The sequence below is a fragment of the Amphiura filiformis genome, chromosome 20, assembly GCF_039555335.1.
Source record: "Amphiura filiformis chromosome 20, Afil_fr2py, whole genome shotgun sequence".
Taxonomy (NCBI): domain Eukaryota; kingdom Metazoa; phylum Echinodermata; class Ophiuroidea; order Amphilepidida; family Amphiuridae; genus Amphiura; species Amphiura filiformis.
The window spans coordinates 38,665,858-38,685,034 of NC_092647.1; positions in this window are offsets into that span (position 1 = coordinate 38,665,858).

Consider the following 19,177-nt stretch of genomic DNA (forward strand, 5'->3'; position numbering starts at 1 on the left):
AGATTTCTTTAAAAGTCCGTGGACCCTTATGTAGTTTCTTTCTTTACCACACTGTGAGGTATATACTTTTAGAGGGGAGTGTTAAAACATCCGGTCAAAACTCCATGTATATCTTGGACTCTTTCATAAGATGAGGAGACAAGTGGTGGCTCTGAAAAGAGCCGTTCAAAAATGGGTACAAATCTTGTAGGTCCCAATGTTGAATAACTGTTTTTAGCCGTTTATTTAGAGCATGTTTTAGCTCTTGATGACTACTCGTGAGTAGAGGTGCAAACCTATAAGGTTGCAAACTAAAAAAACCTTTTCGTATGAGATACTAAGGCTCGATTGAAGAGTTGTGTGTGGTATACGACGTTGTGGTTAAGCATATCATGTATGGATATCGTTAACCATGGATGATGCGTGGTTGGAAGCGTGTAGGCAACTGGACATGTATAGCGCTGCTCTGGCCGGTGCCTCTAACATTTTGTCGGGCTGCGCTGTGATTGGTTAGTTTTTAGGATCCTTTGGCGGGCTTTTGCCTGATTGGACATCTTTAGCTTTGCTCTGATTGGTCCGTTTTTAGGATCCTTGGGCGGGCTTTTGTCTGATTGGCTGTTGATCCTTGACGTATAATGGTTTATTGTTGGAAATCTGTCCCTGCTTGTACTTAGCCAAAAATATTGTTATTTCTTCATGTTTTCTTATCTTGGGTAAAGAAGAAAAATAGAATAAAATTCTATTAAAAATTATATTATTAGAATTATATTTTAGTTTTCACCATCAGAAATCCAATGTGTGCGGGGGACATAAGATAAACCTTTTTTTTTGGCTTTACCAAGCTTTACACACAGGCCACTTTTGAGTCGGTACGGTACATATTCTTTTGGAACTACAAATCTCTTCTTTGGGCAAATCAGGGACATTGTTTAAATTCAAGTCTTGAATTTTTGACTTGTGTGCACAGCTTGAGCAGTACTTGAAAATTAAAATAAACCTCTTCCAGGGCCATTCAGGCCCTTGGGTTTGAAGTCTATTGGCCCTTGTCATTTTTTGCGGGCCCAAATTGAAATAGAAAATTTGTATGTCAGAATGGTCCACTTTATGTGACACTTTGCAACAGGTTTTTTATATTATTTTGCATATCGTAAATCATTCAGTATTGAAATACTGCTCTCCCATAATGCACAGGGGCCACGTAAAGTAGAGTGTACAACACAGAATATTAAAATGCTTTTCCTGCTGAACTCTTATACCACGAAAATAATAATGCTCAATTGAGAATTATATTCTTTCATGTTTAGGACTGCGAGAATACTCACAAATTTAACCTGTAGTTGATAATTGGCAAAGCACACAAAATTACATGTGTGAAAATTCCCACTTTTTATGTCAAAATTTCAGAGGTGTGGGGAATTTGGTAAATATCTGCTGTGCAACGAAGACCGATAATTCTCTGGCCATGGTTAGTGATGGCTGACAAAAGGAGGGAAACGGTGCTTAATATAATTATACCCATAATAGAGTAGAGTGTACAAATAACCATCCATCACTGTGATCAGAACTGACTCAGCCGACTGTCTTAGTCCTTCACTGCATCTCACAATTGAAGTATGAAATTTACCTCCACCAGGGATCAAACTGGGGACCTCTTGCACCAGAATCAAACACCTTCAGACCTTAAAGTCAGCATTGGATCAGTCTTGGTAACTTTTGTGTCAACATTTAATGAGCCATGCTGGCCTGGATGCAAGATTAAGTTTCCGTGTTTTAAACGCTTTTACCACTCAATGTTAGATTGATAACATTAGTAAATCAATGTTGGAAAAACACATTTTCAATACATTTGAAACAGCTTCATAATATTATCTTGTATAAAGGGTGTTAAGGTGGTACTACACCCCTGGCAAATTTTGTGCCTATTTTTGCATTTTTCTCCAAAATTATCGAGTAGGCCTATATGGTGACAAGTAAGATATGTATATTATAGGGGCAAGGACTATAACAACTGCACTGGAAATTTTATTTCAGCACAGACAACAGTTGTGGAATTACAGTCAAAAACGAGGGAAAACCAATATTTGAGCAATAACTACTTGATTTGAGTTGCTGAATTTTCAGTGCAGTAGTTGTAGTCCTTGTCCCTATAATATACATATCTTACTTGTCACCAACGTGCTATAATTTTTGATATAAATGCAAAAATAGACAAAAAAATTGGCCAGGGGTGTAGTACCCCCTTAATTGCATTTTGTGATGTTTTTTTTTTTTTATAAATGTGTATAGTGCATGAACTGTAATATTTCTGTAGGAAATTACATTTGTACCATCATTTGTTTTAGCAATAAACATGATTAAAAACAAATGTTGGGTTGATTGTTTTCTTTTATTTGGTAAATGGTGAGTACCAATAAAATATTTGTCCCAGTTTTGGTAGGAAATCTCCATTTTTTTTTTGCTTGCCCTCCAGTGGGAGTTTTGGGGTGGGTCAGTTGGCCGGGAAAAGTTTTTTTTTTTGACTCAATAGTAGTCATGTGGAAAGATAAAAATCAATACTTCAGACCTTCAATATGCAAGATACACTATAGTTAGAATGACTGCATTCTAATTTCTTACAGACATGAGATGCAAAGTTTATTGGAAATATTGCAGGAATGGACAATTATAAATGTTATGAGTTTACAGTAATGATTTTCTTCTTAAGAAAATGTTGACCAAATTTAGCTGTGAACCTGAAATTTACACACAGAGAAAGTAATAAAACACCATTAAAATTATAAACTAAAAACTAAAAAAAAACAGCAATTTTTTAAAAAGGGCCGACCCCGATTCTGGCCAATTTTGGGAGGGCAAGCAAACAATTTTTTTTTGCCTAATCAGTGGGACATTTCTCAAAACCAACTCTACCTCAACTGAAGTTGAGGTAGAGTTGAATATTATCTAGTTACATGTACATACGAATTTGATGTTTTCTGATGATAGGAACAGTGAACCAGGCCCAACAACCGAGTCCTCTGGGAGACCACGATCCATGTGGATGTGGAGAGGCTCCGAGTAAAATTACTGTTTATAAACTTTTGTTGTTCTATCAGAATTGATTTAAAATGATCCAGGTTTTATGTCTAATAATAAGAAAAACTTACCTGCCAAGTTGTACTCGTCGGACTAGTATGTAGGTCCAAAGGTTAATTATAGATAAAACCGAAGTAATCTTCCTGACTTCGTCCCTCAGTGGGAAACCTTTAAATCACATATAGCCAATGAGAAAAGCTGTTAAAAATGTGCGGAGTACATAAATGTTGTACAATTGCACATACCATGCGCTGTGCGTCTTGTAGGGTTGAATCATTTTTCTTGAAGGTGGGTGCATTGATATTGATGATATTTTTCTAACAGCTTTTCTGATAGGCTAAATGTGGTTCAAAGGTTTCTATAAAAAATGTCTCATTGGCTGTGAGATATTTTCGAGAGCCTAAATCATTATGTTCGATTTGACGGCAGATCCGCCATGAGCTGTTGTGGCATGGTGAACTCTACGACATGTAATCGTGAGTGCGCGCTGGTTCGAATCCAAACGCTTCTGATTTTTCTCTCCTTTATAATAAATGCCAGTTTGTCTGAGATCTATTTTGTTTTTTAACAAAAATACCAGAAATGTTTTGTTATGTATGAAATAAGTTGATAAATGCAGACTCCTTGACCCTTGAGAGATTGGACATAAAGCACTTGCGCTGCGGGGCTTGTGAATTGGACACATCAAAATCTCAGTGTGTGTGCATTATTGATTCCAATTTTCTCTCTCAACAAGTGATACACATTAAAACCTGAATGGAGGTTAATGTTCACCCATCAAAAAGAACAAATTCAAACCCAACATTTATTTCGTAAAACACTTTTATTGTTAACATCAAGGTCATGACAAAATGTCATATCATTCTACAAAATATCTACATAATATATGCTCTAACTACATATTAATGGCATTAAAGGGGCACTTCGTGATCCACAGCCTCATCCCCCCACTTTTCTCAAAAAAAAGTTGAGATTTTTATATCACTGGAAACCTCTGGCTACATAATGTTTATGTGCAAAATATTTCTTGCAGATTAATTCGTTTAGCAAAGATATCGTGAAATTTGAATTTCGTTCTGGTGCACCAGAACGAAATTACAACGTATTGTCTATGGAGCAGTGTAATACACATAATCATGCATAACTCGCAAACGCAATATCGGAATCAACTGAAATTTTGGGAATATGCTTTTTTCGTGGATATGTACTGAAAAATGTCATAAAAAGAGGATGCTAGGATCACGAAATACTCCTTTAAATACAATTATAAAAAGCAGCTGTAAAATGACGCGCAGTTTTTGCACCTGTGCAGCATGCATGCAGCATGTGTGGGTAGCATGCTGATGCGTATATTTGGACAAGGCACGCATGCAGGGAAACATGCAAATGCTTGCTACATGCATGCATCAAAATGCGTGCAGGTCATGAGAGTGCGCAGTTTGCATGCAGCATGCAAATCCATTAGTGTGTATTGCATGCTTTCAGTACGCACTGGCCATATATATGTGAGACAAAATCATAAAAAAGAAATCAAAAATAGTTGTTAATAGTGTAACATACTGTCTTTACATTAAGTTTCAGCAACACCTGTTGTCTTTATCAACACTTGATGAGTAGAACCTTTTCTACTGAGAATATCTGGATGACCCTTTAAAATATTTGGCTAATTAAAATTTTCAGTTGGGCAAGTGAAATCAGTGTCCATTAGGCCAGTATAATTTAATTGTCAAGCCCATTTTAATTACAAGTTGTAAAGTCCATCTACAATACAGTAATAAGATCATTAATTAAATGTACACTGCAAGCAAGTGTCAAGAACAATAACTGCCTCTTGTTATTTTCAATAACTATTTACATGTTTATTGTTTAAGAATACAAATGATCTTCATTAGTAGGCAATTTATATTAAAAATCACCCCATTCATTGCCAAATCCAGTCATATTTACATTGTTATAGTCAAAAACGGATACTTTGTCCTGGTGGTCCCTGGCAACCCAGTCTGCATGTGGCTCAGTAGCAAACATACACGACAGAAACCGGCTGTGAAGGAGCCTATATGCACGTAAACAACTTTAATTCTTATTATAAAATCTGTTTTTTAGTATAGAAAAAAACTCAGATACCATCATGGATGGATACTGACTATATATTTAGAGAACTTTGCCTACTACTGTACTAGGAATTTCATTGAAACAATGGGATAGGTGGAAAACAATTGGACAAGTATTGATTCAAAAGAAAATATCCTATTTTGGTCAAAATTTAACCAATTTGAATATGTTGGGTGTCAATCTGGACTGAAAATGAGCCATTCACCAGATTTCGTTGATTACAGCAAATTTCATCCATGAGCAAAAAAACCTGAACTCTTGAACAACCTCATCCTTTTTTCTGAAAATAACCACATTTTGAAGGTTATCACAAGAAACTCATGCATATGCAAAATGAAGCAATTCCCTATTGCTAACTTGGTAAAATCAGGGACTGTGTATAAACAGATTATTGATAGCTAATTGTCAAGCTATTGTTATCAGATTTACAGACCTGCCAACCCCTGAAAGTCCAAATGCGGGACACTAAAAATGTAGTGACAATGTGCGTGCGAAGCAAGCACGGCGAACGGGTGGGGTCCAGGGGCCCGCCTTAGGGTAGACATGATCACATTTTGAACATGTGAGGGCGGGCTTCATTAAGCTTACTTGTGCACCAAGATCCTGTCTTAACTGTGTAATCCAATAGGAAAATGAAGAAAATTTGGATTTTGACCCTCAAAACTCCAATGTAGCATGATTTTTAAAAATCTGCATTTGAATAATATTTGATACTATCAAGTAATGAAAGCCACATTTCATGAAACATTTGCGAAAGTTTTGTAAAATGGCCCTTCGTGCTCAAAAATTTAGCCATAAAGTACATACACACATGTTATGACATAGGAAGCCATTGATAATGCTGGGACACACAATTTGGCCCATTTTGGGACATTCAGGCGAGCATACTTTTCCTCATAACATTGCCAATTATAGGCCTACATACATGATTGACCCCTCATTTTTTACGTTAAATGATTCTCTTTTTAATGAAAGCAATTTTAGATGAATTTATTAAATTTCAAAATTTTATGAACATGCCTACTTAGGGCCCCTGGTGGGGGTCCAGGGGAAGCTGATGGGTTTTGGCACTTGTCTTGTAAACATGTTAAGAAATGGTATTCGTGCACGGAACTTGCACAGAATAGTCTTTGGTATAACTGCAACCTCTCTTATTGCTTGGTTTGGTAGCCATTCTGAATTAAATTCCAACGAAATTCTTCCAAAATTCCAACGAAATTACGACGAACCTTCCGAATTCGGAAACATTGACACAGTGAAAAGCTGAAAATAACCTCTTCACCAATCCGAAAAAGATACGCAATTCATCGGTTATACAATGTTGCATCAATGAACCATGCACCGAGCGATGAGGCGAAAATAATAGCCTCCTTTTAATGGCAACGTTCATACATATCCAATGTATTACAATGGGCAACGTGAATTTAACACGCAAGCACGTGCTAATCAGGCTTTTAATAGCGCCACCACATTTTCAATGCAATTAAATTTAACTAGTAACAAACGCAGGGCGCATGCGCGAGCCGGGAAGTTCAAGCTTGCTGTAGGCTCGGTCCCTACACATGTACACACATACTCACCGTATATGACACGTTTGCAACGCCCCGACTCAGGTGTCAATTTGTGGATTAAATTAAATAAAATTAAAAATCTTTTTTTCTATATGTCCGTTTCTCCGTCTCCCGGGGAATTGACTTGAAAACACTATGAGGATTACTCAGTTAATTTTTGAGGACAAAAATCATGAAATTGGTGCTGTACGTGAATTTTGTTATGGCCAAGTTTTAGGCAAAAAAAATATGATTTATTAAAAAAAAAAATTTTGACCGAAAATTCGACCCTTTCTCGCTTATCTGATGAATTTTCAACTTCTTTTTTGACATATGTGGTAGATATGACTTTGTTGTTTATATTCCCTGAAGTAATTGTTGTAATTTTGCTTAGTTTTATAAAAAGAAGTGGTTTTCTGCATGGAGTTGTTTTGATATTCGGCTTTGTTTACGTTTCAAAACCAAAACTGAATTTCCCGGCTCGCGCATGCGCCGTGCATTTGTTACTAGTTAAAATTAAATTTAACTAGTAACAAACGCACGGCGCATGCGCGAGCCGGGAAGTTCAAGCTTGCTGTAGGCTCGGTCCCTACACATATATGGCATGTTTGCAACGCCCTGACTCAGGTGTCAATTTGTGGATTAAATAAAATAAAATTAAATATCTTTTTTTCTATATGTCCGTTTCTCCGTCTCCCGGGGAATTGACTTGAAAACACTATGAGGATTACTCAGTTAATTTTTGAGGACAAAAATCATGAAATTGGTGGTGTACGGGAATTTTGTTATGGCCAAGTTTTAGGCCAAAAAAATATGATTTTTTTCGAAATTTTTTTTGACCGAAAATTCGACCCTTTCTCGCTTATCTGATGAATTTTCAACTTCTTTTTGACATATGTGGTAGATATGACTTTGGTGTTTATATTCACTGAAGTAATTGTTGTAATTTTGCTTAGTTTTATAAAAAGAAGTGATTTTCTGCATGGAGTTGTTTTGATATTCGGCTTTGTTTACGTTTCAAAACCAAAACTGAATTTCCCGGCTCGCGCATGCGCCGTGCGTTTGTTACTTGTTAAAATTAAATAGGTATAGCGCCGCCGCAATTCTTTCGTGCCAGACGATATCGGACAATTTGTTGGGTTTTTTTAATGATTTTCTTTCAATGGACGGAAATGCGGGAATGCGGGACGTCCCGCATTTTCGGGGTTTTAAACTTCGGAATGCGGGACAGTTGGCAGGTCTGGATTTATCTTTTCGACCTTCGATTGTATGCGAGTGCACTATGTTTGAATTTTATTATTTACTCATGTTGCCCTACTAAATATTTAAAAAAAAACATCAAAATATTCCAATATCTTTTTAAGTTATCTAAAATTGTGTAAATGTCTATCCTTTGTCGAACACAATTTCTGTGTAGCATGAAAAATCATTTACATAGGATTTTGCAGACAAAATGTGATAATTTTGTGGAGATACAGAATGCTAGAACAAACAAAATTGAATTTTTTCTGGAATGTGTACACCGTACGCTTGGTATTCCTACTGATTTCGAAACTGAAATAATTCTTAAGATGATGTTCTTTGAAGATTTATGTTGGCATTTCTAGAGTCTGTCATTATAGGCAAATATGTAGGCTCATTTCGCAATGTACAAGACAAGCTGCGCGCTGTGTTGTAACTGTGCTTGGATTCGTACCAGGGTCTATTGATCAATGTATTATTCATGCTTGCTCAACTGAGGATAATTTGTAAACCAGCAACTCGCATGGTAGGCCTACCAGTGGCGTAACCAGTGGGGTGGCCGGGGGGGGCAAGCTGCCCCCCCGGGCACAAAAAAACTGGGAAGAAGAGCAAAAAATTGGGAAAGAGGAAAAGGGAGAAGGAGAGAAAAGAGGGAAGAGAAAGGGAAAGAAGAGAAAAAGAGGGAAGAAGAAAAGGGAGAGAAGAAAAAAGGAAGGAGAAGAGAAAGAGGGAGAGAAAAGGGAAAGAAAGAGGAAGAAGATCTATAGGGGCTACTACTTTCTTTGTGAAATTTGTACTCTGAAACACTGACTTTTTAGCTTCTAATATGCCCAAAACCAGGAGCTTCAGGGGGCTCCACCCCCTTGACCCCCGCCGCGCCCACCAGGGGCCCTAAGCCGGGCCCCTGGACCCCACCCGTTAAACGCTTCGCGGCAAGCCGCTCGCACATAGGCCTAAATACTACAACTTCGGATCAGAAATTGGGAAATTTTTCAATCTTGCCCCCCCGGAAGGTCAGGTCTGGTTACGCTCCTGCATGGTACAATGGGTGGAAGCCGTTTCCAGTCCCTCCATACAAGGTCCCTGGTAAAATGCACACTTGTAGCCCAATCTCGTACGTCATAGCACCCAGTTTTGGTTTGTTTCAAAATATTGCAAAATTACACATTAGTTCTTTCAAATATAAAACGCTAAAACCCAAATCGAGAACAATCGAACATAGCTGATCATTATATTTATAAAGATATAGCAAACTTTCCATGATAGAGATTCGACCCAAGATAAATTACACCTAAATTGAGTGTCAATTCAGTATTATACCCGCATGGCGGGAAAAAGAAGAAAAAAAGATCCAAGGCCTTTATCAAATGCAATTTACAGCTTTAAAAGTTGCATTGGTAATTAACTTTGGTAATATCTTTACCACAAAGAAAATCCTTGATATACTAAAAAAAAATCCCTACCTACCTACATTAATTTTTTTTATGTCACGCCAATCAAATAATTTTTTTAGACATTATGCCACTATGGAATGAAGCCGACCAATTAACTTCACACCTATAAAAATTACATAAATATTAGGCTCATGTGTGCTAAAAAGTTTGTTAAAATCTTAAAAACATAACAAGTAGATTAGTGTATTTTAACGCTGCACATAAAATATGTTCCTGCCATATTGTACAATCAGAAGAAACATAATATTGCGCTTATGTACATGCATGGACGTCCATGGTACATGGTAAAGCATTTTTAACAAGATTATTTTAAAATGTGCCATTGATGACCATTTACCTCACAAATGCCATTGTTACCCAAAGCAAGGTTCATTGTGTCCCAAGTCCCAGTAAAATCCACTCAAGCATGTGGGAGAAATTGTCCAAGCCCAGGGTTAAAAATGTATGTTCACACAGAAAAATTAGCTCGCTTTATCCCTTTCCTAACTCATTTGGCAGGGACATTTGAACACTCGGTCTGTGTTTCTGTACTGATCGAGCAAGTGGAATAATCAGAATCTATTCCAGATTCCAGAAAAATACAACACAAATATGATCCTAGTTGGAACTTTCAGGTAATAAAAGTCAAATTTTAATATTTGTCCCAAATTTTGGAAATAAGGGACAAAAACATGTGTTTTTTGTATGCTGTGACAATAAGCCTAATTTCAGGTAAATGCATTCTAATTTTTGAAAGCACATGCTCTTATCTCTTTTCAGAGATGCCACTAAGGTCTTGATAAAAAAAAACCCGGAAATCAAATAATGATAGACAAATTACAAGAATGTGATGGGCATGCACATTGAGCACGGAAGGCGTGAAGCCCTTAACGAGTGAGGTCCAGGGGGCCCCTGGTGGGGTCCAGGAGCAGCGCCCCTGGTGTGGGTCGAGGGGATGAAGCCCCTAGAAAGCTGGTGGGTTTTTAGGCTCTTGAGAACTAAAAATCACCAACTTCAGACACTTATTTTGGGACATAATCAGGGGCATATTGACTCTTGGAAGGTTCCTCCTGACATTAATATATTTTTGGTTGTACATTTTAAAACTTAAGTTTCTTTCAAATTAACTATGAAGATCCTAGAACGTCAAAATAGGTCCACAGGTTGTCTAAATCCCAGGGGTCTAAATCCACTGAAAAAAATAGAAAAAAAAAACCACAGAAAAACATTTTTTTGTGGGAAATTGTATATTTTTGCAATATCCCTAGGTTAGGGCTAGATTTTGGGTTAGGGTAAAGGTTACTTGGGTTAAAGTTTGAAGTTAAGGTAAAGTTTGGAGGATGGGTTAGTGTTTTACGTAAGCCTGCGAGTATGGCGAAAATTGGGAAAAAGTTGGAAAATATTAAAAATTAACTTAATTTTTTTTTCAACAAAATTGTAAAAAAAAATGAACATTTTGGTCAAGTTAAAAAAACCCAGAATTTCCATATAAAAATATGGAAAATTGGCATCTCTGTCTTTTATATTCAATTACCAAAATTAATATAATATAAAAATTATGACCTAACTTTTTAATTAGCTTATTACTCAAGATTTTGAATGCTTATACTTGTGCCAAGTCTTTGAATTTTGTGACTGCATTGCAAGAAAATTGTTTTTGGCACACTTTCCTTCAAATTGAAAAAGTATTTTTACATTTATTGCCAAAAGAGAAGTAAAGCATTAAGGATTGAGCTTTATTTCATTTTAACACAGGGTAATATTTTTGCGATCCAAAGAAATTAAGTGCTGTATTTTTCATGAATCTGGAAGTAGATTCAACAATATCTACAATAGACTGCTTTGCATTCCCTTTTTGATAACCAATTCACACCAGCTATGCCATTCCATACATAAAATGCCACACATCCCCAGTGACTGCCCAGTGAAAAATGGGCCTGCTGTATTTGGGTTTTGACCATTTGACCCACCATATCTTAACACATCGGCTCAACTACATTCATCTTCAATCTGAGATGAATGTTCATGAAGTAAATATCAATGTGGGTGGTAACTCTTAACCAATAACAATAATAATATTTATCATTTCTTATGAATAATGCATTATGCACATACAACTTGCCCCATGTGGTCCAGCTGGGTAAGGTAACATAACAGCCTAAGGCTGCTTAATGAGGTAACATCATAGCCAGTATTAGAGTATATAGTTCATTGTATTTTCCAAATACAGTAGACCCTTTTTTCTCAGTGGCACAGTTCGGTTCTCTACAATAACTCACTCTATATTATTATCAGAGCCACTTGGTCTTATCAAGTGTAAAGGATGTGATCATTGCTTTGACAGATGCTTTGATGCAAAAAAGTTTCCACCACACTTGCAGTTGCTCTAGAAATATCTGCTGATTATCTCCAGCTTTCACTCCGATGTTGTGAATCTGCCCTCTAAAAACTGTAAAAACCTCTCCATTGATGCAGAAGAACCTCTTTCGGTACATCTCAGGTAACAACGACTGGTCTTGTTTGTCGGCAACACTTGCGCTCTTGTTTTCCGCATCAATCACCAACTCATGGATGTTTATTTCGTGCCATTGACATCCTTTAACTTTACACTTGCATTTACCCAATGTCACACGGTAGCATTTTCCATTACTGACCACCAGACCAGAATTGCATGCAAATGTGCAATAATGCTGGCAGGTCATTAGTACTGGCCATGAATCTGTCATTGGGTCATACATCTGGAGGTAGTGATCTGTTTCAGGGACTGTTTCCGCATGAAGTTGCACTTGATTTGAATCAAATGCATATACGAAAATCCTGCCATCATAGGCAGCACAAGACATATGCTCCACACGTACATAATTTGGTAATGATGCAATTGACTTCCAGGTGTTATCACTGATGCTATAAACTTCACATATTTTTGGATGCTGGTTTCCTTGTGATGTACGTATGGCGTAGATATTACAATCAAGGAAGAAAAGGCGATTGTAATTGCATCTTATTGTCATCGGTTTCAATGGTTGCCACGTATTATTGGCAATATCTAGCCTCAGGAATTGTGGGCATTTCGGTACACGAGGTAAGCGCAATGTACCACGTGCAACATAGAGATTACCTCCTGCATTGATGCAAGTATCCGTTGTGTTGGAGCAATCTTTCTTTGGTAATTTTGGAAAGTTTTTCAGTGTTACCCATGATTTCAACTCTGTGTCGTAGTACATAGCTGGATTGGCATCATCGCCAATGCCTAGAATTGTCTAGAAAACAAACAAAATAATTTGTTTCATATTGTAGTAAAATCATATTTCTACCATAACCCCTCTAAACTGAATTAAGAGGTATGCCCTTGGACAGATTTAATGGTATGCGCCCGTATTCAGTACTAAACGCAGCCGTCACCAATTAGGCGACTAAACGCAGCCGTCACCAATTAGGCGACCTCTGACCTCTCTGAACCACGATGTGTTTACGTTTGGATATTGTTATGAGAAGATCTTATTTTTCTGTGATTTGGATTGCATCGAAGAGCTAAAACAGCGGTAATTCGTAACTAATCTAGCCATTTACATGGTAGGGAGGACGATTATATATTATAGCTTGCAGGGGATGATTTCAAGGGAAGCTTACGGCAGTGATAATATTCTATTTCTGCAGCTTGTGATACGAGTTTTTCTTGCGGAGTGAGTGTGGGACATTTAAAAATCGTCGATAACGCTAGCTAGCATTGCAGAATCAATCATCGAGTATAAAACTGAATTCAGTCAATAAAGAATAAATAATAGGCCTATCGCGATCGCGAAGAATGCATACATGGGAAATAAAAGTGACATAAACTGATCAGTGCTAAATTTGCATACACAAAGTGAAGTAGTGACAATATGAATATTAAAATGATCATGATCATGAATAGGTGCACCTTTCGCGATTGCTTACATACATATTGTTACACATCTGAATGACTATTGGTATTGCCAATATTGTGTTGTTGTGCTGACTCATCATACAATTGTGTATTTATTTACTATATTTTTTATGTGTCCCTGCTAATGACCTTCCGCCTTGATTGCGCTAGGATTTTTGGTATCATCCCTTATTGCCGGTGCACATTTTTGACAGATATATTTTTATGTGTCCCTGATTGGCGTTAAGGATTTTTGGTATCATCCCTTATTGCGGTACACATTTTTGACAGATATATTTTTTATGTGTCCCTGATTGCGCAAGGATTTTTGGTATCATCCCTTATTGCCGGTACACATTTTTGACAGATATATTTTTTATGTGTCCCTGATGATCTTCCGCCTTGATTGCGCTAGGATTTTTGGTATCATCCCTTATTGCCGGTACACATTTTTGACAGATATATTTTTTATGTGTCACTGATTGCGCAAGGATTTTTGGTATCATCCCTTATTTATATTGGTGCACATTTTTTTACAGATATATTTTTATGCATATTTTTTATGTGTCCCTGATGATCTTCCACCGTGATTGCGCAAGGATTTTTGTATCATCCCCTTTATGGACAGTACATGTACACATTTTTGCTAGGTATATTTTTTATGTGTCCCTGGCCTCTTTCTAAATTACATTATTGATTTTTGGTATCACTTTTAAGAGTCCAGCAGCTAGCAGGCCCACCCATTTCTCTCCATCATTACATTGTTTGTGTTGGTTTATTATGAATAGAGTTCACGAAAGTTAAATAGATGTGTGCAGTCTCAATTATTCTTCTTTAAAGTAAATCCCTAGTTAAAACATATGTAAATCAGTGTGTTGTACCCTGGTTATTTGCCCAATCTAAATTTTGTAGATCTCACTGGTCTTCCATTGGCCAAAAACGTTCGCCCGCAATCGACGCTAGGTCCGCCGGCCCTTGTGACACCACGCCCAAGGAACCCGTTTTGCCAAACATGGTGGCAGCGGTGGGATTAAGTTGAGAAAAAAACAGGATCAATTGAGAAATAAAGACACAAATTAAATTATGGAGGAAATACCTCTATTGAGCCCTGCATCCTCAGTGGGATCCTTTCAAACTCTTTCAGAGGTTGGTGCTGAGTCTGCTTATCACCCCCAGTCTTCACCCGTGGGAAGTATGCAACCGGTGTACAACATGCAGTCTAGTGGGAATAATCCGTTTCTTGATGAACTTGTTGACCAGAGGGAACAAAATTCTTTTGGATTTGTGGCATCACCAGCACAGGAGAGAGTCCCCTATGCATTTGATGGGTGTGGCCCCAGAAGGGAGTCAAATCCTTTCCTACCGTTACCATCAGCATCTCCCCATCCACCTGCAGTCCGGGCCAGCGAGAAAACCCCAGATAGGTTTGATGGCGCAGTCCGTGGGACGGATTATTGGGCCCATTTCACAGCTTGTTGGGAGTTAAATCAATGGAGCGTCGTGAGAGCCGCGCTAGTATTGGCGTCAAGCCTAAGCGCCTCTGCTTGTAAGGTGTTGACGCTTGAAGCCCCAAGATTCTTTTGGGAGGAAGCGGATGTTAACGATTCATGAATTAAGACGACGTCTTGATCAAAGATATGGTCCTGGGGAGTTGGCAGAGGGCTACTTGGTACAACTAAAAACCCTTAAACAAAAGCCCCAACAGACATTTCAAGAGCTTGGTGAAAAAGTAAATGAACTGGCTATACAGGCCTACCCTGAGGCATCAACAAACCTCATAGAAAGAATGGCAATCATGCATTTCAAAGATGCAATTCAAGACAGCGAGACACGTGCTGCTCTTTACCGGGGAAAACCGGCCACATTGGATGAAGCCATGCAGATTGCACTGGAGGCAGAAAGTTTCACCAAAATAGAATCGCAAAGAGACAAGAGACATGTCCGGCAAATTGGCATAACAGGTGACACCGACCTTGCTTCTCGGTTATCGTCAATGGAAAGAAAACATGATGAACTGTTGCGGTTGCTGACTCAACGGCAGAATGAATCCATACAAGGGAGAGGAGTGCCGACAAATAACAATTTACAGTCTCCACCTTTATGTTTCAATTGCGGGAGACGGGGCATATCGCAAGACATGTCCACATTGGCAAAGGCAACCACCTCCACGACGCACAACGTGATGCGGTGTTATCATTGCAACGAAGTTGGACACATTCGTCCCAGGTGCCCTTATTTGGGTTCGGGAAACGACCAGGGGCCAGACCCAAGGGGCAGGGGGTGGCCAGCCAGCAGTGCCCCAGCTTCCCAGCAGTACCCATCCAGCCAACAGTACCCAGCTTCCCAGCAGTACCCATCCAGCCAACAGTACCCAGCCTCCCAGCAGTACTCATCCAGCCAACAGTACCCAGCCTCCCAGCAGTACCCATCCAGCCAACAGTACCCAGCCTCCCAGCAGCACCCTCTCAGCCAGCAGTGCCCACCCAACCAGCAGCAGAGTCAGGTGACACTTCATTATTTCTGACCGGTACCATTCTAGATATGCCAATAACATTTATGTTGGATACTGGGTCCTCCGACACTTTAATTTCACCAGAAATATTTGATAGTCTGCCAGAAGAGCAACGCCCATCTCTAACATCACCCATCACCAGTCTTAAGCAAGCAAATGGCACCTACCTACCCAATTCAGGTGGTGCTATAATGACTATTAGTGTGGGGAAAGTACATGTTCAACTACGGGTGATTGTGGCTGATTTAGATGGAGAAGGAGGCATACTTGGAAGAGACTTCCTATGTGCTGTTGGTGGCTACATTGATCTCTCACAGTACCGATGGGTGACACCGAATGAAACTGTAAAACTATATACCCGTTCCAGCAGCTTTCAACACAAGAATGCTAATGCACAATTGTGTGTACCTTGCAAACAGTGCCAACGGTGTGCAGTGATAGTAGATGAGAAACAAGACATGAAAGTTTTGCTGAATGTACCTGCTACTAAATATGATAATGGAACTTGTGCCAAAATAAAGCATGTGGAAGTTGTACCAACCTGGACTCCTGCCAACTTGAGAGAAATGCAGCTAAAAGATAGCACCCTAGCTCCACTGGTATTAGCAAAAGGGACATCAGCAAGACGCCCTGAATGGCAAGAAATTAGTGAGCACTCTCTGGCAACCAAGTATTATTGGGATCAGTGGGAACAGCTAGAGATCAAGGAAGGAGTCCTTTGCAAGCGTTGGGAGTCAAGTGACAGGACATTAATTAAATGGCTCGTTATAGTTCCCCAAGAATTGAGGACAGCAGTGTTACAAGAAGTGCATGGTGAGCAAGCATATGGACACCTTGGTGTAAATAAAACTTTACGTAAGCTCAGGTCCCAATATACATGGTATGGAGTGTCAGCTGATGTCAGATCCTGGATTCGCCAGTGTGATGCATGTGCCATGCGCAAGTCTCCCAGCAAGAAAAGGTGTGGCGTATGGCAACAACCGAAAGTTGGAGCACCCATGGAGTTAGTTACTGTGGACATAGAGAATCTGTATGACAGGAAAGTCTCCAGAGACCCCATCAATGTTGGTGATTTCGTATGTATGGAGAAATCTGCTCATCAGCAAAGACTCTCACCAAAACTCCAGCCAAGATGGACAGGTCCATATTTAGTGATAACTAAACTGTCAGATCTAGTCTTCAGAATTCAACAAAATGGACCCAAAGGAAAGATGAAAGTTGTCCATTATGATAAGCTGAAACCATACCATGGAAACCCCCCAAAGTCCTGGTTAGCTAAAGTTCAGTTTACACAACCTCAAGAAGAGAGACCAGTACTGAATAAAAGCAATGGCAATCAGCAGGGACAGGTATCTCTTGATTCCATACCTGAGGAACAGAGTGACAAAATAAATACAGAACCAGCCAAAGATAACCCAAACCAGCCAAATAGAGACGCCGATAAGCCAGATAGTGTCAGAACAAAGAAGCCAGCTAGTGACAACTTCCATGTATCACAGCCAACCAGTGACATTAACCTCCATGTAAATCAGCCAACCAGTGACAACTTACATGTAAATCAGCCAACCAGTGACAACTTACATGTAAATCAGCCAACCAGTGACAACTTACATGTAAATCAGCCAACCAGTGACAACTTACATGTAAATCAGCCAACCAGAGACAACTTACATGTAAATCAGCCAACCAGTGACAACTTACATGTAAATCAGCCAACCAGAGACAATTTACATGTAAATCAGCCAACCAGTGACAACTTACATGTAAAGAAGCCAGCCAGTGACAAGAAGCCAACCAGTGACAACCTGCATGTAAATCAGCCAGCCAGTGACAGCATACATGTAAAGAAGCCCACAAGAGATAAACCAAGTCATCAGGATGATGAAGATCCTCACAATAAGCAGCCAACCAGGAGGCACCCAACGGTTGCAGATTCAACTGGAAATCAGCGACAAATGGATCCAAGCAAGAAGGACAACCCGATGCGATATCCTCGTCGACAGAATAGACAAAAGCCTGTCAGATTCCGTTAGCACCCTGAACGATTGGTTGCACATGACATGCTAAAACCGGTTGGATCGGTGAAGTTTCGGCTTCACTTGTAGGCTGGTGTCTTTCCGGGCCGGTGCTACAGAAGTCATGTTGTGACCAATTCGTTCCATCCAGATCGCCGACTCAAGTTCTACAAAACACTGGTGAAATACATTAGCCAATGGACAAGTGCTTCAAATTATAAAGAAATGTTTTTTCACTGCCAGTGTAAGAAATACAGCAAGAAGAAGTGACAATATTGCAGATTTAAAGTGCCACTACATGTTCATTCAGAATAATGAGACCTGAGTGAAACAGTTAATCTAGGAGGGACAGACAATAATGTTTTGTGGGAGTTTATGGAGACCTAATCATAGTTCAGAATTATGATATCTGAACAGAAGGAGTGTGAAAGTAATTCAGAAGATTATTATTTGTGTTGGAGAAACTAATCATGATTGGGAGCAGTACAGTTGTGTAGGGTACATGTGATCCAGTGGAGAGAGAAGATAATCAATATGTGTGGAGAAGTATTGGATATGAAATATTGTCAAGAATAATTACTGATTCAAGGCACACAGTCTGTATTCTACTGTCTGAAGGAAATGTATAGATATTTGAGATCTACTACAAAGTGAAGCAATGGAAGAACTATTCTGAAGTGAACAAGTCTGTTGATGTGAACTACATGAACTTTTACAACAGAACTTTGAGCCATATTGTGTGACTAAATGTATAAACTGCTACATACACCTGATGTGATTTTGTAGAACTCTGAACACTGGATACCAGTTGAGCATTGAACGATCGTGAACATTGGGCTAACTAACTGGAGTACAACACACAGTTTTGGCATGTCTATTCTTGCTATCCCCATGGTTGGTTAAATTTTTCTCTTGTATTATCTTTTTGGTCATGTCTGATTCATATAAATTCTGCTGCACACATCACAGTCCAAAATTATGCCCTTTTAAGTCCTTTTTAGGTACCGGTAGTAAATGTATGAGCGCTGCATGTTATTGGACCCTAAATACATGATGTATGGAGGATATTGTGCATAACCAATCACAAATTGTTGTTGACTATGAGTAACACTAACCATTTGTTCCATTTGCAGGTGAAATATTTTTATTGTGCATAACCAATCACAAATTGTTGTTGACTATGAGTAACACTAACCATTTGTTCCATTTGCAGGCGAAATATTTTTGTGTGCACCATACAGGTGGATGTGTATGACTCGTGCTGCAAAATGAGTAACTCTTGTCTTAACTCTTGACAATATATCAAGCTTTTGGGTTTTTCATGGCATTGTGTTTATACTTAAAAAGTTATCCACTTT